The sequence below is a fragment of the Malaya genurostris genome, chromosome 2, assembly GCF_030247185.1.
Source record: "Malaya genurostris strain Urasoe2022 chromosome 2, Malgen_1.1, whole genome shotgun sequence".
NCBI classification, from domain to species: Eukaryota; Metazoa; Arthropoda; class Insecta; order Diptera; family Culicidae; genus Malaya; species Malaya genurostris.
In genome coordinates this window covers 302,500,856-302,527,314 of record NC_080571.1, presented here as the reverse complement: position 1 = coordinate 302,527,314, position 26,459 = coordinate 302,500,856, and the positions used below count along the sequence as shown (strand labels likewise).

The window sequence follows — 26,459 nt, the reverse complement described above, 5'->3', positions numbered from 1 at the left end:
TTTTTTTTACTCTACTTCGAAGACTTACTGTGAAACTCTGAAAAAATGAATTTGATTAATCGGAAGCTACTCTTGACATGTTCATAAGTTCGATAAATGGATTGGTTTTATTTAAAATGACTGCAAATAACTGTATTCTGTTTTACCCTTAATCATCTTCTTCTATGAATTTACAGAAAAAAAAGTTCTACTGATTGGTGTTTGGACCATTTATGGTTAAACAAGATTTCGCAATAATTTCCGCAATAATAAATAGTTAACAGATAATTTCCATGATCGCATGCTTCGTGCTGCATCGTTTTACCCCAATTTTCCCTGAAATATAATGTTGAAATCAGATTTACAAGCAGATCCAATATGACCTATCAATTTTGGTCCATATTACGTATAAAACTTCAGTGATCCAAGTACACATAATAGAATGACAGTACTAGCCCGTTTAACCTTCTTTACTCAAATTTATGTCATGAGTTGTATCTCTGGGTGAACTTTATTTCGTGTTTCGATAGGAGGCTGATTGCGGTTGATTAAAAGAAAGACCTAAAAATAAGTTTACAAATAAATTCGATGGCCACACGAATCATGTTGTACCGTTTTACATTAGAAAATGAATGAAAACAATTTCCAAGAATCTGTATATTTTCAAAAGGCCAATACATTTTGTTTCTTTTCTATCGTGAACGATAATGCAGAAAACTAAAAATTCCTCTTGTTTTTGCGCTAGAGCACAAACCCAAATTTATTTTATTTTTCTCTGAACTTCTTTTTTGAACTGTTATACCAACCAGCTGTTCAATATAAATTGCGAGACAAAACATAATCATTTTGTTTGCGAAATACAATAAAAACACAACAGTTTTTTTTAACAGGGTGAACTTTTCCGTCGTAATAATAATCACTAATAACATTGCTGAAGTCAATAAATGAAACTGGCTAATTGCTATTGAGATATGCGGTTTTGAAAAAGCTTAAGAAAATGTGTACTTATGAGGCAAACTGTTCTTTTTAGTAATGAAAAGTGCTTAAAAAATTAAATTAAAAATACAAAATGAATACAATTGGGTCGTTGGCAGTTCCAATTCGATGACACTGTGAATTTTGAATTGCAGCAATCTATTTCAAGACTTCTTTCTTAGGACCCGATGAACTTTGATTGCGACATGTGGCGAAAAAGTTCCACTCCACATCTATATCAGAATCGCAATGATAATGTAAAATATGAAACTAATTTATTCTTCGATTTGTGTTTTAGTCTATGCTGAGACGTAGAGCCGTCTTGAATTAGTTTTAAATATGATCAGTATCTAACGGGGAAAACAAAATGGAAAACTGGCATGCGAATTCAATTATGTAATGAAAACGTGTTTAATCCACCTAGCAGTAAGATGATACCTTGTGTTTTTTTGCATGAATATTCTTCGGTGTTTCAGTTTTCATGACATTATTCTAATGTCCGTCGTTTTAAGTGGCAATTTGAGATTTTAATCACTCATTACTCTGTAATTTCGAAACTGCAAATCGGATCTAATTTGAATCTAAAAGTGTAACAATCGATTAAATATTCCATGATATGTCGAAGTAATTTCCACTTTAGAGTTTAGGGTAATTTAAGGTACTTCCAGAGCCGGTATTCAGGAACCAGCATAACCCAAACCGATTCGTATGGCCATATGACGAATAAATTACAACAGTTTTGAGTCCAACTTTGAAGCTTTTCGGGATTGTCATCTTCTATATCGGTTTGAATTTTAAAAGTTCATCATCATGTAATTCGAGAACCGGAAGTCATGATTGGATAAAATTAATTAATTTTTGTATGTATGTATAAAATTAATTATTTTGTATATAAGTTTATTTTAATTTAAATTTTTGTTTCTGAAATTTGATTAGGCTTTTTTGAGAAAACGATTTGAGAAACGATTTTATACTGGAGCCGGAATTCAAAAATCGGTATGGCCGAAGTCAGATAAATTCACCTGAGTAGCTGTATAGTTAACATTTGTTTCAAAATATTTGAAAATCAGTGAACACATCTTTGAGAAATCATAGCACGAATTAAATTTTTAGGTGCCTTCTGAATCGACAACTGAATATCACTAAAACTGAAAAAAGTTAATTTTTTTATCGACTATCCAAATTTGCTAACCCGATAAACCTGATTAATTTATGTGGAATGGACATTTTTATACCAATAACCCTGTATCCCAGAAACCGGAAGTTGGATCTGACTGAAGAGCAAGGTGTTTTATAGAATCTTGGAACTTTTCATTTGAATCTTAGATGATTCTTATATTTCATTTGAATCTTAGATCGGTTCAGTCATCTACGAGAAGAATGAGTTACACAGTTTTGATTTCGTTTCACTTATCATATTCCGGAACCAGAGGTTGGAACCAAACATAATTCAGGAACTTTATTTGGGAGCATACGACTTTTCGTATGAATCTTAATTTGTAGAAAAGAAGTTTTCCGAGAAAATTGAGTGAAATTATTTGTCACACACGCATTTGCTGATCTCGACGAACTAATTCGAATGGTATATGGATGTTATGTTCTTCCAGCATTTATTGCTGTAAGTAGTTTAAAACAATATAATTTAAAAAAAATTCTGCCATCATCTGGTTTACATATGGCATATTCGAACAATTATGTTGCCAAAAACGAGCCGTGCTAAAATCGGTCCGAGGCTAAATGTCATGAAAAAGGATGCTGTACACAGTCTTTTTGGTACTTAGAAACAATTGTATGTAACAATATAAAAAATCGTGTTTTCCGTTGCTCCCAAGCATTTCTTTGTCATACAGCGTTTAAAAACTCCTAATGCTGGAATATGGGGGAAAAGTAGTTTACACCAAAATTTCGATATCTCCGTTAAAAATGGACGGATTTCAACAATCTATGGCTTGTTGGATAGCTATTACCGTGCGGAATCTAAGTCTGAAAACATATTCTGTTTTCAAGGTCAATTGTGACAGATACTGTCAAAAAACTGAAAATTTTGACATAAAACTTCATATAACTCAAAAAGTAAACATCCGATCTCAAAACCATTTAATAGCGTTTTGGGTGACGGGAAGACGTTTCATTTGCGACTAGTTTGATCAAAATCGGTCCAGCCATCTCTGAGCTCTCGACCTCTTAGTTGACAACACACATACAGACACACACACATACACACACACACACACGGACATTTGCTCAGTTCGTCGAGCTGAATCGATTGGTATATGTCATTCGGCCCTCCGGGCCTCGGAAAAATTTTCGAAAGTTCGAGCGAATTCTATACCTATTTTTCATATATATAAAAAAAAGGTAAAACCGCGAAAATCTCAGTACAGAGACGGGATTCGAACTCGTAGCTAACTCCTAACCGGGGGAATTGTTTTACCAATTCCTAACTAATTACTGATTATGAAAACACATGAATAGATAGCTCAATTAATTAGAAGAACCAAACATGCTTCGCTTGTAGTCCTCCCAGTTTTCTCCGTTAGATACTGATTAGATTCTCCGTCGCATACTTAACAAAGCTTAAAACACACAAATCGTTGAAAGTCAATCGAAGGTTTGATCATCTTTAATATATTGAGTTCGAGATTGCAATCGTTTATACTGCTATCACATATTGGCTGAGATCGTCATTGTTAGATGTATGACGCTGATGTGGACTCCGATAGGTAGCGAAATAGACAAAAACAAAATCTCGAATCAGTGTTGGTGGCAAAGTAGAAAGGGAAAAAATGGACTTGTGATCAGTTTGTGTTCTGTTGAATTAGGACTGCAATTGAATCAAATACAGCGGTGATCAAATACAGCGAAGCATGCTTTGTTCTTCTAATCAATTGGGCTATCTCTTCATGTGTTTTCATATGCAGGGTAGTTTAGTTGGTCAAACAATTTCCCCAGTTAGGAGTTAACTACGGGTTCGAGTCCCGTCTCTGCGGTAACATTATCCCGGTTTTCATTACATGATTCCGTTCGCAAGTCAATTTTCCAATTTGGTTTCCCCACTAAGATACTGATCATATTTAATTAATTTTTGCTTTCTCTACCAGAAGGTAAAATCGAATTGCTGGAAACCCGACTTTTAATCGGAACTCCGGAGACCGCTAGTGTTATATACCATTTGACACAGCTCGACGAAATCGAAAAATGTGTATGTGCGTGTGCACCTTTTCGTGGAGATGGCTGAACAACGATTTTAACAAACTTAGGTTCGTTTGAAAACTATTGTTGGGTTGTGAATGGAATTCGAAATTCGATTGATTGTTACTTCTGATTCCGGCAATACAATTATATAAGTGACATAATCGTTAAAATGATTACTTATCTCTTCGTTCAGTTTTCTCGGAGATGGTTGAACCGATGGTATCAAGATCGCACTTGTTCGAGAAATTCTTTTGAGTTGTAAATCAAGTTCGAAGATCAATTGACTTTCACTTTCAATTCCGGTGATATAATGGCAGAAGTGACGTAATCCACAAAACGCATGTATTTTTCTTCTAAAATTTCTCATCATTTACTTAACCGATTGCAACAAACTCGTAATCGTTGAAAAACCACTTTCAATTGGAGAATCATGTTTAAAGATCAACTTTCTGTTCCGGAGATATAATGGAATATGTGGAACAGTTGTTCTCTCAAATGCGTTTTCTTAGAGATGGCTGAACCGATTTCAACAAACTTAGGTTCATTTGAAAGCTACTTTTAGGATGTGGATCAGATTCAAAAATCAAATGGTTGTTACTTCTGGTTCCGGAGGCATTATGGTAACGTCCACGAGCTGACCATGAGAAAGAGTCAGTCAGAAAAAAATGGTTTTGTTGCACAACAATGCCCCATTGCACAAATCAAAAGTTCGCGACATGCTGGAAAATGCTTGACCATATAGAACTCTCCAGAACAGACTTTATTCAGATAACATTTTTTCGTCTCGTTGGATCTTAAGATACTTTAGGACAAATTAATCCATTTGAATAACAATTTGCTAAATGAAGCTTTCATTAAAGAATAGTGTTTAATGAAATAGGGTTTTTCATTTCTGAAAAATAGTTTTTAATGCATTTGCGTTCTTTTTTCCTGCTGCTGGGTTTTCTGAATCGTGCATCGAGGAAACAAGGATCCAGTAGGACTTCTGTTCATTGTTGATCGTTGAAACCTTCTAATTATAGTTATCCTATGAAGATTTTAACTGGGTTGTTCAAGCTGTTGACGTTCGACTATATAACTATATTCAAAATTACTGCATTTTTGTTTCGAATATTTAAGAAACAATTATCATTTGTATCTATGTGAAACGTTCCATCGAAATGAAGTGATAAGAGATAGCACATATTCAGCACAGTGTCTTACAGGTAGAGAATCTATCTCATTTGGAGCTTGCCCATGACTTTGATTTTGTAAAAGACCAGAAATGTCTAACAATGTCAGTAATGATTTTTGGAAGCTTGCGGGGAAAATTTTGCACGATAAAAATTTGCACTGTTTGCGTTTCTATTTTTGAATTTATTCGAAATTGTTAATTTCTGCTTTGTTTAGCTTTAAATACAGCATCGTGTTACTGAAAAAAATTTGAATATGTTTGATCATGTTGTTGGAATTATTCTTATATGATTTGTAATTTTACGACTATTGAAAATAGAACAAAATCGTATTCTGTTTCATGTTTTCAGCAATTTACCATGATTTCTTGGAAGGCGAAAAATTATCAATCGACCAAAGAGTAAAGCAGATATGCGATTAACTGCTTGTTGTGAATATGTGCACCCGCATAGAAAATCAACCGCGATTGAGATAAATGATATTTTTATTTGCGGGCTCAGGCGTCCTAGGAGAGAGTGAACCACTAAAAAATAAAGCGCTCGCCATGATTCTAAAAATACAATAAAAACAAATCCGTCTGACTCCCGGACGATGAAGTTATTTTATGGATTTTCCCGACAGTTATGGCAATTTTCGAGATAATTTACAGCACTTTTATTGCGTCGCCGTTGCCTCACGGTAGTTGATTAGAAGAGTATTGCGTACGCAGAATCGTTATGACCGGAATATCGGATCAGCTGTAGAGTACCGGCAACTGTTTTATTTCTTCCTTAGCTCTGGCTGTGTCTGCGCTAGAAAAAATTGCCAACACAAATCAGAGCCGGAAAAGAGGTATCAGAGAAAAAAAAATTTCAGCTATTAAAATCCCTTTAAGAAATTATGACATTTTGCTCCGGCAGGCTTCTTTTAAATAGTTAGCGCAATTGAAGATTACAGCGTTTTCCATTACATTGTTGGCGCTTAATTTTTTTTAAACCTTCTGGCTGTTATGTTTACTGCTGCCTATGCAAGTAGTAGATGTCAGATGTTTAAACACGAGAAGAGTTTCCTAGTGCACTCACTACTACTCTAGTGTAACGCTGGGTGCAACGCTCATAAGCTCTACAGAGTACTGCACTTTTTGACTTCTGTACTCTTTCCTTCTTGTAAGCTTGAGTATTTGTTAAACATACTTCAGGTTGTTTGAAAAGTTCGTTATGGTATTAAAATAGAAATTAGTTGGGTGAATAAGTTATAAGTTTCAAAGGAATTCCAACCGGTTGAATTAAATGGCACCGCCATGCGGGGATTATTTTGTATTTATGAAATCAAATTATTTTCTACAGAAGCCCGATTATTCTAATAGATTCTAACCAGTGAGCACATATCTATCGTATATCTCCATTACAGCATTTATTTGTCATTGAATATAGTTTTGTGGGAATCATGAATGAAGTGATCGCTTAAGTTTTGCTTAGCTGTTCAAAATTTACTTGGTTCCTGTTGTTGTACATCCCTTGAGTTCAAAAAAAGATAACGAAGGGATCTACATGAATAAAACTGACAAGGAAGAATCCAAGAAGAAAAATGCAAAAAGAGTTCATTACTATCATCGCATAAATAAGGAGCTTAAGCAAAAGCATTTCGATTGTAACCCTACATTGAAAAGCTAGAATTAAAGGTTATTAATCATCAGAACAGTTTCCTTCAAATTGCGAAATTTTGGAAATAAAATTTCAGAATAGCCCAAAATAGGTTGAAAGTGTGATTTTTCTTGAGACTCACTGAAAAAGTTTTTCTCAATTCTAATAATTGGAGCCAACATAGCATTTGATTTCTACCTGTATTCGGGTTGAAAATAAATTCTGTCCCGGAGAGGCGAATGACCATATGTTCTGAACCTCTTTAAAAATATATAATGGTAAATCATTCATTAATAACCACACATTTGGTGCTCGTTGTATATTCATTTTAGGATTAGCAGCATTGCGACAAAATATTAAAGCTCTCTTATGTCTTTCGAATTAACCATAACGTTCGAACTACGAAGCAGTCTTCAACTTTTACAGCCGTCCAGTGAAGCAGCGGGTCAGATGTCGTCACTTTCGTAAACGCGCGTCATGTGTTTTCCTCTTTAATTGTAACCCGAATGGATGTAAATAGTAAACAAAGATTAAAATAATAACAAATTTTATCATCATATCTTGTCTTGTTTTTGTGCTTATATGAAGCAATCAAGAGATAGTATAATATCTGTTTAGCATAAATATTAATTACTATATCTTATTTCGTTGCTCAATTTCATTAAATATAATTGATCCAGTAGTTCAAACAATAATCAATTAAAAAAATTCAATTTTCGAGAACTTTTTATAGCTATCGTTAAAAAAATAATTTTATTTTATATGTAGAAAATGTGAAAAATTTCAAAAGGGGCTGGGGTCCACTAGGAGATTGATAGTACCTATTAGCTCTCTCCGGACTGTACCAGCCTAGATGCCGTGTGGAATCCGGCGGAAAAAAATGAACCAAGAATAGATCCACTGGGTTCCTGCTTCCATGTCGTAAAAGGCGACAATTGCAGGAGTTTCTTTTTCCTTTCAGTTATCAGATATTTTCAATGTTTTACTTCTGATTACTCTATTTTACGAAATCATCTCTTTATTCAACCTATCAATTTCCGTCTAGCTTCGTAGAAAAGTTTTATTAGGAATGATTTCTTCTTCCATGTTATTGATTGTCTTTCAGGATTATAAAATGAATGATAAAAATCAACCATTGCGCAAATCCGTTTATATTACAAAGTTAATAACAGAGATGACATGTATCGGTATATTCATTCGTGCCGTGACTATCGGATCGATCGGACGTAAATTCTGCTTTCTCCAATCGCGTGGTGAATTGTTTTATTCCGTTATCAAGGTCATTCCGTATTCTATTGTGTGCATCAGTGCGGTCGAGTGATAGTTCTAATTAATCCGTTCTCAAGGCCGACTGTGAGCTTGTGTAAAGCAGCACTGCGTGTGGTACCGTTAGCCAGCGCCAGCGCTGGGCGCTGCGTATATATCGTTGTACATTAGAAACAGTGATAAATATATATAGTGATAAAAAGATTGGTTTCATTGGACAGTGTAGTGAGAGACTAAAAACAAAGTGCTTTTTCCTCAAAGAGGTTTTTTGCACTTTATTGAACTGGAGTATTCACCGGTCGCCTAGGACCGGGCCTTGTCGGCCGATCACCCTTCGAGAGCTAAAGCTAAGTATTTTTTTTCTTTTTCCCTGTTGTTCAGTACCATTAGATTTTTATTGCCCCCTAATATTTACCCGCACGGACACATTTCCGTGCCATGACAAAAGGCACAGAATTGCCTGACCTTCCCCTCGATGATCAAATGGATGCTTCTGATGGCAATAAATCTCGCATTAGAAGCTATCCCGATGGGCTTGCACTCTCGGCCGGACCGTATGCGGTTTACATCCGGACCAAAGCGAATGGTAAAAAATTGAACCTTCTAAAACTTTCTAATGACCTGTCCTCGCGATACAATACTGTACAAAAAATTGAGAAAGTACGCCCGGACAAGCTTAGGGTCTTGTTAGCCAGTGCAAAACAGGCTAATGAGATCGTTCGAAGTGAGCATTTCACGCGGGAGTATCGCGTATACGTACCAGCTCGCGAAGTCGAGATAGACGGCGTGATCACCGATCCGAGTCTGACTTGCGAGGACGTTCTTAAGCATGGGGCAGGCGGTTTTAAAAACCCCCTACTCAAGAACGTTAAGATACTGGACTGCAAGCAATTGCGTTCAGTATCGACCGCTGAGGATGGGACTAAGTCCTATATCCCATCAGACTCGTATCGGGTGACTTTCGCTGGCTCGGCTTTGCCTAATTACGTCCTCCTGGACCGAGTCCGTTTACCTGTTCGTCTTTTTGTGCCGCGGGTCATGAACTGCACCAATTGCAAACAATTGGGACATACAGCATCCCATTGTTGCAATAAATCCCGGTGTATAAAGTGTGGAGGGAGTCATGCGAATAACTCCTGCAGTGGAGACAATGAAAAGTGTCTCTACTGTAAGGAGGGGCCGCATGACCTCTCTGATTGTCCCGTGTACAAATTGCGTAAGGATAAAATGAAGCGTTCACTTAAGCAACATTCCAAACGCTCTTTTGCAGAAATGTTGAAATGTGCTACGCCACCTACCGAAAATCCTTACGCTTACTTGTCAACTGACGAGAGCGAATATGATGACCCCCTCGAAGGTACATCTTCGGCTGTCTCTCATAGCTCATCAATTAGAAAGAGGAGAAATAAATCTTCTCAAAAGCTCCCTAGTAAGGGTTCGAAGATGTCCTCTGATGGGTTCCGAAAAATTACAACAACTGGTAGTGATGGCAAAAAACCAGAGAAAAAAGCTCCAGGCCTTGGAAAATTAAATTCCGAGCAAGAGTTTCCATCACTTCCTGGGACTTCAAAACCCCCGAAAGTCCCTAAAGATCAGTCAGAAAATTTACCAAATACTGGGTTTGTTAAATTCTCTGATATTGTGGACTGGATCATGTCTACTTTCAATATTTCTGAACCTCTTAAAAGCCTGATAATGGCTTTTATTCCTACAGTTAAAACATTCTTGAAGCAGTTGACTGCAAAATGGCCCCTTCTTTCAGCGATCGTATCCTTCGATGGCTAAGACACCCACCGAGGTCACGGATACAATCACTGTTATACAGTGGAATTGTAGAAGTATCATCCCAAAAATAGATCCTTTCAAATTTCTAGTAAATAATCTGAAATGTGACGCATTTGCATTGTGCGAAACTTGGCTAAGTTCTGAAATACCCTTAAACTTCCACGATTTTAACATTATTCGTCTGGATCGAGATGATTCCTATGGAGGAGTACTTTTGGGGATCAAAAAGTGCTATTCTTTCTATCGCATTAACCTCCCCTCGATATCAGGTATTGAAGTTGTCGCATGTCATGTTACAATCAAAGGCAAGGACCTTTGCATTGCTTCCATCTACATTCCTCCAAGAGCCTCGGTTGGGCACCGGCGGCTCAATGATATCATAGAGCTTCTTCCCGCACCGACGTTGGTTTTAGGAGACTTTAACTCACACGGTACGGGATGGGGCTGTCTTCACGACGATAACAGATCAACTATGATCCATGATATCTGCGACAACTTCAATATGACAATCTTGAATACGGGAGAAATGACACGAATTCCTGCACCACCAGCAAGACCAAGTGCGCTAGACTTATCCCTTTGCTCGACATCGCTACGGTTGGGTTGCACGTGGAAGGTAATCCCTGATCCCCACGGTAGCGATCATCTGCCTATCGTAATTTCAATCGCCACCGGATTAAGACCATCGGAAACAATCAATGTTTCGTATGACCTCACACGAAACATTGATTGGAAATGCTACGCAAATTTGATATCTGAGAATCTAGAAACAACACAAGAACTTCCTCCGGAGGAAGAGTACACGTTTTTGGCTGGCTTGATTCTCGACACCGCGACTCAAGCTCAGACGAAACGTGTACCCGGCGCGAAAACTAACATCCGTCCCCCCAACCCGTGGTGGGACAAAGAGTGCTCAGAATTAAACGCGGAGAGAACTGCATCATTTGTCGAGTTTAGGAAAAACGGAACACCTGATAATTTCAGAAACTACGCGGCATTAGACGCTAAAATGAAAAGCTTGATTAAAGCGAAGAAAAGCGGTTATTGGCGTCGATTCGTAGACGGATTATCGAGAGAAACATCAATGAGCACTCTTTGGAACACAGCCCGACGAATGCGCAACAAAAACACCACAAACGAAAGCGAGGAATATTCTAACCGCTGGATATTCGATTTCGCTAAAAAAGTATGTCCTGACTCTGTTCCGGAACAGACAATCATGCGCGTCGCTTCATCAAACAGAAACGAAACACCTTTTTCGATGGTCGAGTTCTCACTTGCGCTTTTATCGTGTAACAATAAATCTCCGGGGTTAGACAAAATCAAATTCAACTTGTTGAAAAATTTGCCTGACTCTGCCAAAAGGCGCTTATTGAATTTATTCAATAGGCTTCTTGAGGATAATATTGTCCCACATGACTGGAGACAAGTAAGAGTTATCGCCATTCAAAAACCAGGGAAACCTGCCTCCGATCACAATTCGTATCGGCCGATTGCTATGCTTTCCTGTATCCGGAAATTGTTCGAAAAAATGATTCTGTTTCGTCTAGACAATTGGGTCGAGACTAATGGCTTACTTTCAGATACACAATTTGGTTTCCGCAGGGGTAAAGGAACGAACGATTGTCTTGCGTTGCTCTCAACCGAAATTCAAATGGCATTTGCTCGTAAAGAACAAATGGCGTCAGTTTTCCTAGACATCAAGGGGGCTTTTGATTCAGTTTCCATAAACATCCTATCTGAGAAGTTGCATCAGCATGGTCTTTCACCAATTTTGAATAACTTTTTGTATAATCTGTTGTCCGAGAAATACATGTATTTCGCGCATGGTGATTTGTCGACAATACGATTCAGTTACATGGGTCTTCCTCAGGGCTCATGCTTAAGCCCCCTTTTATACAACTTTTACGTGAACAACATTGATGAATGTATCAACACATCTTGCACGCTAAGACAACTTGCCGACGACAGCGTTGTGTCTATTATAGGACCCAAAGCTGCCGATCTCCAAGGACCATTGCAAGATACCCTCGACAACTTGTCGACATGGGCTCTTCAAATGGGTATCGAGTTCTCTACGGAGAAAACTGAGCTGGTTGTATTTTCAAGGAAGCGAGAACCAGCACAATTACAGCTTCAACTAGGGGGTGAAACCATAGCTCAGGTCTTCACATTTAAATATCTCGGGGTCTGGTTCGACTCCAAAGGCACCTGGGGATGTCACATTAGGTATCTGAAACAAAAATGCCAACAGAGAATCAATTTTCTTCGTACAATAACCGGATCATGGTGGGGTGCCCACCCAGGAGACCTGATCAGGTTATACCAAACAACGATATTGTCCGTGATGGAATACGGATGCTTTTGCTTCCGATCCGCGGCGAACACTCATTTCATCAAGCTGGAAAGAATTCAGTATCGTTGTTTGCGTATTGCCTTAGGTTGCATGCAGTCGACTCATACGATGAGTCTTGAAGTACTGGCGGGCGTCTTACCGTTGAAAAATCGATTCTGGGATCTCTCATATCGATTGCTAATTCGATGCGACATCCTGAATCCGATGGTGATTGAAAATTTCGAAAGGCTTGTCGAGCTCAATTCTCAAACCCGTTTTATGTCCTTGTATTTTGATTACATGGCTCAGAATATTAATCCTTCTTCGTTTGTTTCCAATCGTGCTCATTTCTTGGATACTTCTGATTCTACTGTGTTTTTCGACACATCCATGAGAGAAGAAATTCGTGGAATCCCGGATCATGTGCGCCCTCAAGTGGCCCCAAATATTTTTTATAATAAATTTAGAACAGTCAACTGTGAAAAGGTGTTTTACACTGACGGTTCAAACATCAACAGGACCACAGGCTTCGGCATCTTCAATCAAAACATCACCGCTTCGTACAAACTCAGTGATCCGGCTTCAGTCTACGTCGCAGAATTAGCTGCTATTCAGTACACCCTTGAGATCATTGAAACCTTGCCCAAAGACCATTACTTCATTGTGACGGACAGTCTAAGCTCAATAGAAGCTCTCCGGGCAATGAAGCCAGGAAAGTATCCCCCATATTTCCTGGGGAAAATACGGGAACACTTGCGAACTTTATCTGAACGGTCTTATTTAATATCGTTAGTCTGGGTCCCTTCGCATTGTTCCATTCCAGGCAATGAAAAGGCAGACTCATTGGCTAAGGTGGGCGCATTAGAAGGTGATATTTATGAAAGACCAATCTGCTTCAATGAATTTTTCAGTATCTCTCGTCAGAAAACTCTCGAAAGTTGGCAAACTTCATGGAGCAATGGCGAACTGGGACGATGGCTACATTCCATTATCCCTAGGGTATCGACGAAACCTTGGTTCAGGGGGATGAACGTGAGTCGCGATTTCATTCGTGTTATGTCGCGGCTCATGTCAAATCACTACACCTTCAACGCACATCTCCGGCGTGTTGGGCTTGCGGAGAGCGGTCTCTGCACCTGTGGCGACGGTTATCAGGACATCGAGCATGTCGTGTGGTCGTGCGTAGAGTATCGTGACGCCAGGTCGAAGCTACTGGAATCCCTTAGGGCCCGAGGTAGACCGCCTGAGGTTCCGGTTCGGGATGTGTTGGCGAGTCGGGATAGTTCATATATGCTTCTCATATACCAGTACCTTAAACACATTGATATACAAGTGTAATGTGTTATCCCTCGCTCAGAAAGTATAAACTCCACCTACAGGTTCGACACTAACATCCGCCCGATTCTCTCGATCCCCGTCCCTGTCCACCATCTTCATTGGAACTAACAAGATCTTTTTTTGTCACTAACTTTTTCGTTACCCCTTCCCTATCTCTTCACCATCTCGATGGCAACTAATTAGATCTTTATCGTTTTCAAACATTTTGTTCCCACATCCCCTTTTTACCCCGTTTCCACAATATTTACTTTTTTTTTCATTCTCTTCCGTAACATCACCATCATCGTCCACGGAAGGCCGCCCCAGTCGAAAACCAGCATGCGGGCCACCCGCCGGGCCTTCGTAGCCTGGGGGTGTTTCCCGCGGACCCACGCGGACCGAAGGATGCGGCCAACATGGATCTTCGCCAACGGCATATAGAAGACCCTCATGCGATATTCAATTCACCGGCCACTACCGATAGCTTCTCGAGAATCCGCTACCGCTACATTACATAATGATACTTTTCTAGTTTTAAGTTAGTCGTAATTAAGATTAGTAAATACCCTTGGCATCTTAGAGCTTAAGCAGTGTGCCTTAAAATTATACTATAATATTGAATATAAAAAAAAAAATGTATCGGTATATTGAATACATAGTAAAAAACACTTGATATTAATATTTCAAACAGTAAATTAATATTTTTCTCGGTAGCCGGCTGCCCAGATCAACTAATATAACCAATTAATAATTTTAATAAATAATTAAAATAATAAAGCGGAAATAATAAAAAATCAAGACGCGTGTGAAATCTGTTGACCTTTTTTTGGTGATTTAAAATGATTTTATAATAACTGTTTAGAATATTGCAATGAATCAACTTTTTTGTCTAAATCCTATTCGCTCGTTTATTTTGTATCACGTAGTTTCATTTATAAAAACGTGCTTAATCCACATAGCAGTGAGATGATACCTTTTTTTTATCAATCCGAATGTGTTTTTTTTTGCATGACTAAAAAAAAAACGCGAAAGGTAGATGCATAAACGAGTGACTGCATACTCGACAGCCAGCTGTCCGGAGTTTTGTCAATTTCGGAGATTGACTGTTTCGTGCATTATATTGCCAGCACAAAGTAACACATAAAACGATAATACTTTAAAACATTCTTGGTAGCCGGCTACCCAGAGCAATAAACACATGATAACATTATTAACACATTTACTAACAAAGTATCCTCTCCTGTGATGCATGTGGGAATGCAGAGGATTCCTCGGTTCTTAGTAGCAACATGCATCGAACTAACAATCCTTTCCCTCCCAAGTAGATCTGCATTCGGACGTGGCCGGCGTCGGTATTGATCAGCATGCATGGTTGAATACAGTTTGCACAGTGTGAAACAATGTGTTATTCCCAAACATGTTACTTCAAAAAATCATTTTGCAATCTCAATTGGTCCAGATCAATAACGGAGTAGCAACACACGGGCGGTCTCTAATGCTAATGCTAATGCTATGCTATGCTAGAAAATGTGAAAAATTTCAAAATAATTTGTGAGGTAGCTTTTAAATGACGATGAACACGGACTTTTCAACGTGCTTTCGATAAAAGGGGGCGCGTAGGGTCTAACATATATGATGTTATAATAAAACATTTCAAGAATGTTTAGTCAAATTTTCATGTCAATAGAAGCAGAACTTCAAGGCCTGTACGCCGAGCTCTTGCCTTTTCTCAATATGAGACAAGAAAAGATAAACGTCCGTAACGTCCAGAGTTTTGTTCTGATAGACTTGAAAGTTGGACAAAATATTCTTAAAATATTGTACTATAAGAAAATTTAGAGAAAAAATAAATGATTTTTAAAAGTGTTACACCCCACCCGCCACTTCAACTATTAAAAGTCATTGCATTTCAATCTTAAAATTGATTCGCTTTTTGCTCAAGGTTTTTTTATGTTTGCTCTATTCAATAGCTTCCCAGGACAAATTTCAAGTATTGCTTGTCATTGTACATCTACTGAGCCTACCCATGCAGAGCACAAATTTCCAAAAGCTGAAGAACGTGTAATTTGCGTGATTACGATCTGATTAAAGTATTTTCTGTTACAGTTTTATGCCACGTGTATCAACTGGTCGATGGTAGTTTGTAATTGAAACCAATTAAGCAGACACAATAAACAAGAATTGTGCGTGTGAGCCACTTTACCAGGAAATTTGTTGCTTCCAGCTTTCACGAAAACTTCAGTCTCGTCTTACAATGTTCGATACAGATTACTTAAACCCCTGCAAACCATTTGGCGTGTGCTCAAGTCCGATCCCGGAAGAATTCTTAATGTCATTTGAACCGTAACACGAAGCCATCCAATTTTGAATCTCAGGGAGAAACAGCTGACTAAGTTTCGCTTCGGAATGTAGTACTTTGACTTTACTTTACTTCGATTTAGATTGGTACCATTTTCCAGTAAATCATCATACAAATGATCGAGGCTATTACTTTCCGGCTTAGCGGTTTTGCTTTGAAGTCCAGCATCGCCAACGAGTAGGCAATTTAATGATGCCTGATTCCTGTACCTGTTGGAATCGATTAAAGACCTTCCTAAGGTGTTGTGTTATGGTTTAGTACGCTACTCGGAAGAAAATTTCGCATTTATTTGGTTGTACTTCAATTTTATTTTTATCTTCGGTGACGGTTGGGAATTAATCCTTACCTCAAAATATTATAATGTCACAAATCTCAGGAATTGCTCGTGGTATTGTATAAATTTGCGAATTTTCAATTAATTTACTGGTTTGTATTAGCAAGCAAGTTTAAATAAGTAAAAAACCCGGGAAGGGCTTATCAAGCTCGATTGTTCGTCGGTGGAAAAAGTTCTCATGATATCGCCGCAGCAGAAGAAAACTGGGATAGATAGTTTCGAAAGAAAAATTTTTGCATCCAGAGTTTTTAGGCCGACTGTCGTGGCGAACAAAGCAAGGTTTGCTTGTCTGCTACAGTTGTCCGAAAACATTTCAATGCGAAAATCGATTGAAAACCTTGGTTGCCGAGAACCTGAAAAATATTTATTCGGTTTTCGCATTCAAGGCTTTTTGTGGTTCTTGCAATGGATATATTTTTAAAAGATTTTGGCTATGCAAAATATTGCAAAATACTGTACTCACAATCAAAAAAATATATACATGGGTTTTCTGAACCTATTCAGCTACTCATGTATTGCTCTGGGATTATTCAAAATTGTTCATTTTAAAATTTAAAGATCGAGATATTTTAGGTAAAATTTCGCAAAACTTTTGTGTTCTTACTTATATGAAGGATTTAAAATTATTAACATTTATTACCTTGTAATTTTGAAATCAGATTTGAATGAAATTCAATAGCAATTATAAAGGGTGATTTTTTAAGATGTATAGTATTTGATTTAAAAAAACCTAGAAAATTTATGAGACTTTTATAATAATAATAATTGGAATCGATAGAACGATCAATATTATTCAATGTTTGAAGATTATTTCATGCAAAAGTTTGCCGCGAGTCTGCTTTAGATGGCCCATGCGCAAGGTCCAATTTTGACACACTCTCTTCAACATGTCGGCCGATATTTCACAAATACTGCCATCGGCCCACACCACACAGTGACTTTTTTGGGATGCATTGGTAGCTCTTGCAACGCTTCTGGCAGGTCTGCAGTCCAGATGCGGCAATTTTGCTTGGTGACGTATCCATTCAACCAGAAATGAGCTTCGTCGCAATTTTTCGATAAAAAAGTACATCTTCCTTCAACTTTGTCAGCGCGTATTAATGATTAAATCATGGACCAAACGACGATTCATGATTAAATTATACACCAAACTGAACAAGTTTGACAATGACACAAGACATGATTCACACGTGATCTGTCAAAAACAGTGTTGCCAAAAAGATACCAGCAAAAAGTCACCCTTTGTATTTTTTATAAATCGTAGAAGATGTGTAGATCTTGAATTTTAATTTCATTTGTAAATATCACTCTGTTTTTACTTAGTCACCTTCATGACGGTTTGAAAATACAAAAAAATCGTGTGTTAGTTTTTGTGCTTCCAGTTACGCTACATTGGGAAAATTAGAAACAATTGTGTAAGTTTATATCGTAAATGTATCAAAAGAAAGTGTATTCACAATTTTGCAGGAAGTTGCTCTCGAAGTTGAAAAAGAATGCCTGTAATGATTACGATGACTAAAATCAATTATTTGATATTCGAATTGCTTTCGCATCCACCATATTAGCCAGATTAAGTCCTAGGCGAGTATTTTTTGTTCTCAGATTAAAAAAAAAGCTTACTAGAATTATACTAAGGAGAAATCGCTGTTTAAAAGTGGTATAAGAATGCTGGAAAATTTTTATTGCTCATTAAGGAGACTACATTGATGAAAAATCGTATTGTTTCTATATCAGATCGGAGATTTTTTGACCGACGTGTTAAATTAAAGCCGGAAGTCGGCTTCGGATGAAGTAAAATCGCAGTTACAGTAATACATTTTATTTTGATTTAATAAAGTTTATCAAGTCATCTTTAAGAAATCGATGAGTCGATCGTGAGATTAATTTCGAACTTGATGTTACGTTTCATCTTTGACTCATCAGTGCATAGCAGTTCATATCGTACTGCTAGCGTGACCTGACGGCTCAACATAAACTGCTTGCCAGACGTAAAGTTAATGCTATTTGCCAAACACTTTTGCTATTTCACCTGAGTGTAATATCTAAACTGACGTCTCGGACGAAACATTTTCATTTCGAAGTTTCCTGACCACTACTGAAAGGGGCTTCCCAGCAGGAATCTGCGTTGGGGATGTGAGTTTGTTTAACCATTAATTAAGAACGCTAAAAATACTGACATTTACAAGACATGTAAATTTACACGGACGGATCACGAATTGAAGAGGCTACTGGGTTTGGTATATTCAACAATAATGTTTCGGCTTCATTAAGGCTTCAAGAACTTGCATCTGTTCACATAGCAGAGTTAGCAGCTGTTCATTATAGTTTGAGTGTAATCGTCACATTATCTCCAAACCATTATTTTCTCTTCACAGATAGCCTGAGTGCAATTGAAGCCATTCGATCAAACGCTTCTGGCAAAAACGAACCGTTTTTCTTGAGCAAATAAAAAACCTAAACGTCATTTTGAATAATAATTATCAAATCACAATAGTTTGGGTCCCGGCTCAATGCTCCATTCCAGGCAATGAAAGAGCCGATATTTTAGCCAAACGTGGTGCTATTGAGGATGAAATTCGTGAGAGACCGAATGCTTTCAACGAATTCTATAGCGCGTCTCGCCAAAGAACACTTGCCAGCTGGCAAGCTTCTTGGGATAGAGATGATCTGGGTCGGTGGATGCACTCAATTATTCCTAAAATATCGACAAAGGCATGGTTCAGGGGACTGGATGTGAGTAGGGACTTCTTTCGTGTGATGTCCAGGCTCACGTCCAATCACTACACGTTAGATGCACATCTCCTTCGAATTGAACTTTCCGAGACTAATCATTGTGCTTGTGGCGAAGGTTATCGTGATATTGATCATGTCGTTTGGACATGCGTCGAGTATCGTGATGTCAGATCTCAACTAATAAATTCCTTGCGTACTCAAGGTGGACTATCCAATGTCCAAGTTCGCGTCATTCTTGCTTGTCGTGACCTTTTTTATATGAAACTTCTTTATTATTTCATTAACTCTATTAACACCATCGATGGGAAATCCAACTGAAATGAGTTCAGTATTTTTCATTAATTAAACGATAATTTTTTTATATAAAAACATGAATTGAAAAATAAAAAAAAAATCATGAACCTTAGTGTTCTAAATTTGTGCATAAAAAAATTAAAATCACCAAAATATTTTTATCATGAAGATATATACACTAGATTTTTTTACAACAAAGATTAAAAGGATATAGAATTGCTGGAAAATTAGATTTCTGATTAAACGAATAAAACGTTTAAGAAACTGTTTGAATGACAAACGGAAAGCATTACCTGAACTGGGATTCGGAACAGGATACGACTCATTTGCAGACTGCGAGAGCATAAAACCTTTCATTTGAATCTAAGTGAAAACAAAATCAGGTTTTTGATAAAATTTAGAACAAGGCACATTTTATCCTGTGAGTCTAGAAGCGGAAGTTATAGATTTTAAAAGATCAACATCAATGCGTGTAGATTAGAAGAAATAAAAATCATTTGCAAAGTGAAATATATCATCGAACTGCTAGGTGGATTGTTTGGATTTTTTTTAACTTTAATTTTATAAATTTTTTTTTCATAGCAGCCGAAGTATCGTTTCGGTTGTTTGCATGGAGCATGAACGCAGAATTTTCAAAACAATCTACAATTTTTTTGTTATACTAAGACTTAGAATTATCTTGCTTGTCGTGACCTTCCATACATGAAACTTCTTTATCATTTCATAAAGACAATTGGAGTTTCAATTTAATAATTGACCACTTTGAGACTTAATTCTGACTCCTACTGCGTGCATTAAGTCCATCCAATAGCTAAATTTGAATAGAAATGATGTGCTGATACAAACAAACTTGAAATAGTTAATGAAATTATCAACAAAACGTATGCAAAATTCAGCTTCTTTTATAATTTATAGCAGTTAATCGGTTGGTTCAAATAATGTGATATTTGGAAAATAACAATATTTTATTTTTATATTTTGATTAAATTCAAATCATTGTGACTATATTGGGATAAGAATTCTATGTAAAAGTGACGCTATGGCGAAAAAAACTTATTTAATTTGCTCTAAGAAACAAACGTATTTATGAACAAAAAAAAATCAGAATTCGGTAGAATCAATGAATCTTGAATAAATTGATGTTTTCTTAGATTTTTATAACAATTAGATTTGTAAACTTATACAAGATTTACTCACTATGTGAAGCAAAGAAACGATGTGGTAAATACAAATTTCCAGAGTGGCTCAATTGAAAAGCAGTTCCATGGATTGGATAACATGGATGCTCGAGTTTTATGTTAAATAATTCATCTACACTTTTCAATCTATTTCTCAACTGGTATGGATATAGAAATTAATCCGAATATTTTAAAGTGCATAAGAACGAGAATGGAACTCCGAAAGTAAAAAAAGAAAAGAATAGGAATTCCGAAAGTAATCCAGAAAAGAATATAACCACACATCGTAATTTTCCAAATTTGGAGAAACGAAGGTTAATCTAGGAACAGAGTGCCACGTTTTTTGAGTTTCAAAATTAAAAAATTCCAATTTATTTGAAAGTTACAAGAATTATAAAAATTTATTTGGTTTGATTTGAAAATTTTGAAAATCGTTGGAAATTTTTAACCACTTTGCAAATTGAAACTATTCGAACAAATATTTATTCATATAATCATTTTAAACTTCTCAACGAAAAATCATAATATTTTAATGAAAAATATAGATCCAAAACCGATGCCATTTTTGGCATAGTTTCCGATCGATCAAGTCATGTTCAGGTTGAACTTAACGCTGCATAGGCGATAAATCAGCAAACAAAAAAAAAGTTTTAAAACCCTTGCATATATTTTTGTAGTAAATAAAAATTGAAAGTAAACTACTTATTGTTATTTCGCATGAAAAATTATTCAGTAGCGTAAGAAATATGTGAAGCAGTATGAAAACACAAATGCAAAAATTTGCTGAAAGTGTACACACAACTATTTGAAGGATATTAACTTGCTTTGTTTTACGAAAAAGATTTCATTTTTGAAACACAAACGCTTTTAGTGTCTCTTAAATTAGTTGATTATTGAAATTGGTAATTAGGTCAGCTCAGTTCAACTGCCAATTAAAAAATGAGGTGAAGGCAAAATAATGCGATTGCTGAAGTTTCGTATAAATCGATGCCAGATAATGAGAGATATGATCAATGATTTGAAATTCTCCATAGCTAGGATTTCTCTTCATTTCCCTATTAGTTTTAGTTGCTGTTTAAAAGTACACATATCAAAACGACACAAACCTTTCAAATTTCACTTTTAGGTTTCCGGTTATTTTCATCTCTCATCAGCTCCAATGTTCAACACACTATCAAGAGACGGCACACGTCACGTTTTAAAGCTCGTCACTGTCAATGCAATGAAATTGTACCATAAATCACACAATCACCACCAATACACGAATTCAAGCATTTTCAATTCATCCGTTTCAGCAAAGAAAACCGCACAATTTTCATATGCCTCGTTTCCGAGCCCCAGGCCACATCAACTCCATGCCAAGCGAAACCCAAACTGGGTTAACCAATTTATCCAACCTCACTAGCATGAAAACACTTTGATCCATCGCGTGCAAATGACTTCGGAGCCCAAGATTTTAAATTGAAACTTCAGGCGTCGACGGTTCGACAGGCACATCACTACAGCACATTTTCGGGCCTCGTACATGCGGCATCGGCATCTGCATCCGTGTTCTTCGTCATCGATATTCTATAGCATCGCTCGCTGGTTCGGTCTTATGTGGTTTTGCTTTTGGCAACTTTCCTATTTCTCGAGTAAGACACGCGTATCCAAACTCAAAAGACAAACCACAGGAATACGAATCACGGCATTAATACGTTCGAATCAACTCATGAATCGCAAACAGAAAACGCTTGTAAACAGTAGCACCAAAGACTGTGTGGCGGAAAATTGTTTTTTTACTTTGACTTCGATAAGTGCACAAACATCTCACTCGTAGGTGTCGAAGATTGGATTTGAAAACACTGTTCAAACATTTAGTTTTCATTTATTTTCCAGAGCACATGTCATAACCTATAACTAGAAACTTGAAACGTTTACAGCAGTCAATTTGAATAACCTTCTTGTTTGATTCTCATAATAGGCCATTAATTTCTAATGTTGATACAACAAACAGTCATTAAGTAGAACGAATGGAACTTCTTAAATTTCAATCAGTGAGATTGTCAAAGTGATTCAATTATTCTATTAAGTTTCCAGTCCGTTTTTCCACTAAATCAACTTCCATCAACTCAAGACAAACCGTTTCGGCACCGACCTGATCTTGGTCAACATCCGACTGACACACAAACGGAATTTTATTACCCACCAAAATATGCCCAAACTGGGCCTAGGACGCGCACTCTTCTCTTCCTTGGCACTATTCAGCCGAACAAATGTGAACAATTCAAAGCGCGTCTCACAAGGACACTGCCGCTGTCCTGGCACTAACTGGCGCTTTGGTGTTTTCCAACCCCAACAAGAGATGTCCGATGCTCAATGGCGCCAAGCATGAGTTTCCATTGTGTACTATCACGCGGTGGGTGGTTTAGTTGATGAGTATTTCTGCTCGACCAGGCAAACAAAAAGGGCAAAACTCTGCATTAACGAGCTCACTTCTCTCTGGGACGATAAATAATATGAATATTACACACTTTGCACCTCGGGCAATACCGACAATCCAATCTCACCGACGGTTCCGAAAGAACTGAATCCGAGATGAATCCTTCCGGGGCCGTATACCGTGTCTGCTGATCTGTGGAAATAATACTGTTGGCATGCTACACAACACAGCAGGCAACAAAACTCTCCTCGCAGGGCTGTCGATGCTTGCTGGTCGATGAGTGTGCTCTCTTTCTCTGCTTTCACCGACCGAGAGCACTCGGTGGCTGGAAGAAAGTTCACCGGTAGTCTCCCACCACCCCAAACGATGACGACACACTTCGAAGCCAACATGTAAACAGAGAGTGAGCTCCACTGACGAGACTCCCTAAGAGATCGGTTCAGTCTGTCACGTGTACCGTCGTACGTACCAAATCTACGTTCTGCGAAAACACTTGAATGGATGGATGAATGAATTAGTGAATGAATGAATGAATGAATAAATGAATGGATCAAAGTGTGTAAAGACATAGCAGCGGTGATGTTGAAGGTCTCTTAGTTTCCAGTTCGGCTGTTTCGAGTTACAAATCGTTGCAGTATCACGGAAGCTTGGTCGGTGTGGGTGAAATGGATGTGGCGATTTAGATCATGTAACACTTTCGGAAGCGTTCTTTTTTGTGGAATAAGATAAACGTTTTTGAGGACGAATGCAATACAACATTACATTGTGATTGCGAAAGTTTTGTTTTATTTGAAGGCGAATATTTTGCCTCAATTAGGGAACGAACCAATTATTAATTGCTTTATACATATTACGCCGTAGATCGATGCCCCAGGGTACTAAATTCTGGTATTACGAGTTAGTCGTAAAATGGTCAAACTCCAGCTTTGAATTCATTTGATCTATACATTAAAAATCGGTTGTAAAGTTGGTCGAAACAGAAATTCAAACTCCGCACTAGAGTTAAAAGTTAAAAGTAGTAAGAGAAAGATGCAAACAACAGGAAGTTGTTATAAAGTTGAAAGATTATAAATTATTACAAAATTGTAGCGAATTTCGACTGCATCCATACTTTCTGAAACAGTCTCTATTCTGATCACAACATATTTATTTATTCGCTGTGCTCGGTTACACATGAATGTCCAACTAACGAACAGCGCGCGCGATTTTCATATTATCAAAATTGATGAATTTTGACTTTTACCTATAGTGCATCCCTTTACTGAGACTCTAATGGTGATACAGAGAATTCCTCGTTCACCAGTAGCACAAATGTTGAAGTAACATTCCTACCCTTCTTACTATGGCCTGCATGGTAGAGATGGTCAAATACCCGAAACCGACGGATGTGGGTCGAGTTTCAGTGATCAATCCAACTTTCAAGTAAAAATGTGAAATTTCTGGAACACGGCTGAATATGTGACGTGAGTGCTGCCGCACGCTTTGCTTGTGTGAACTACCCGATTCAATCTGAGTGAACTTGCGTCAAGAATCAGCCCAAATTAGTGTCAGAAATAAAAAAAGAATGTAATAACGAGATTGTATGAATGACAAGACAAAGACATTATCACATCACTCGGTGGATCAAGACGAGTTTTATATATGGGGCATTCCACGCAAAATCAGCCACCCAAAAAATTTTTCTGATCTAACTATTTTTTTTGGTAAAGAACTCGAAAATATTCGACACGCATTTTTTTATTTCAGTATGATACGTGGATATAATATAATTAATATAGTTATCAGTTATCCTTAGCAAAATGGAAATTTGTTGTTGCTCATCTGTGTGCGATTTCAGGAATATGTGATCGATATCAGAAATCTGTGAAAATCTGTGCAGAAAATTGAAAATCTGTGAAACACAGATTAATTTGTGAACCTGGTATCCCTGGCTAAGGTTGCTGTCAGAGTGAAAGCGTCACGCGAAGCGTCTGGACGCGCGTCCGAACTAGTTATATTCGATCAAAGCAAACCTGTCAGAGTGAATGCGGTGCGAAAACAGTACATCGCATTGAATCGCTTCGCTTCACTACGCGTTCTGCGCTCACTCTGACATCAACCTAAGCCCGTGTCCGAGCGAGTTGCGTTGCGGGTCGTAATTGAAAAATTCACTGCCTCGAAAGTATTAATCTTTCCACTCTGAAACTTTGCCAAGATTGAGTTAAACCCCTAAGGCTTTTCTTTTAAACTAAAAAAAGACGAAAAAATAAGCCCAAGTTTGAAATTTTTGTATTTGTTTAATAATTTTCAACTTTTTGTCATTAAATAAACTATATCGGCGATTTTATGGAATTGCTTATTTGAAAGCTAAGGAAAAGACTTTCTGGAATATTTTTTAGATAACACTAAATCTCGACGTTTCATGTACTCTCCCCTATGGTGCTTTTTCAAGATCGAAAATTTTCAAACTTTAACCGCTGGGCAGCATCCCTTACCCATGTCCGACTTAGCTCCAATTTTGCATGAGGACTTTTTTTGAGGTGCTTAAACTTTTGAACAATAGCGCTTTACGAAATTAGAGGTGATACCAAAATATTGGCACCCTTATATAAATTAGAGCGGTGAAAAACAACGTGTTTTGTCGGTTACGTCACTTATACAATCATATCTCCGGAACCAAAAGTCACAGCCATTTGATCTTCGAACTTGATCAATGGCCCGACAGTAGCTTTCAAACGAGCATAAGTTTGTTAAAATCGGTTCAGCCATCTCTGAGAAAATTGAAACACACACACACAGAAATTTTCAGATCTCTTCGAACTGAGTCGAATGGTATATAACACTATGGGCCTCCGAGGCTCCGTTCAAGAGTCGGGTTTTCCAGCAATTTTAATACCTTTCTATAGAGAAAGGTAAAAAATGCGACGAATATTTTCGAGTTCTTTACCGAAAAAAAAATAGTTCGATAAAAACAAAATTGATGAAAGATTTTGCGTGGAATGCCCCATACATATAAAGAACAATTGTAACATGTTTCAGGGAATTGAATATTGTGAAATGTACATTAATGAATCGTTTAGTTTCAAAGATTCTGAATAAGATCGTGGGCATCCAAAAATTATCTAGAAAGCAAAAATTGTATATAAATACTGTCCCAGAAAGTATGGACGCAACCAAAAACCGCTGCCATTTCGCAATGGTTCAGAATCTGTCAATTTTTATGGCTGCATCCTGTTGTTTACACTCTTCTCTAACCACTTATGCAGTTGTTTATTCGTTTTCATTAGTTTGTTTCGAAAAGCGTGGACTTTCAGCAGAACAACGTCTGAGCAAGATAGCAAAAATGGAAGGAGTAAGTGGAAAAGCCGTGCGAAATGCAATCAGGAAGTTTGGTGAGGATAACACTGTCGTAACCCAACCTAAATATCCAGAGAAGACACGTCTGTTCGAAGTAAGCTTCGTTCGTAGAATGAATAGAATTATTATTTTCATCGTATCAACAAATCCTCAACA

At 37.4% G+C, this 26,459-nt stretch overlaps 1 protein-coding gene across 2 annotated transcripts in view; it reads right to left on the bottom strand.

Annotated features, from left to right (window-relative positions):
* Positions 1-23,122, bottom strand: part of LOC131430851 (uncharacterized) — a 117,963-nt gene extending 94,841 nt beyond the window's left edge. Inside the window, exons 1-2 of one of the 2 annotated variants that reach the window (XM_058596080.1) lie at positions 23,021-23,110; positions 21,652-22,444 (exon numbers count right to left, since the gene is read on the bottom strand). The gene's annotated coding sequence lies outside the window, so the exon portion shown is untranslated. Of the gene's footprint in view, positions 1-21,651 lie in introns of both variants that reach the window. The other variant, XM_058596081.1, reaches the window with a different exon arrangement.
* Positions 23,123-26,459: the final 3,337 nt, after the last annotated feature.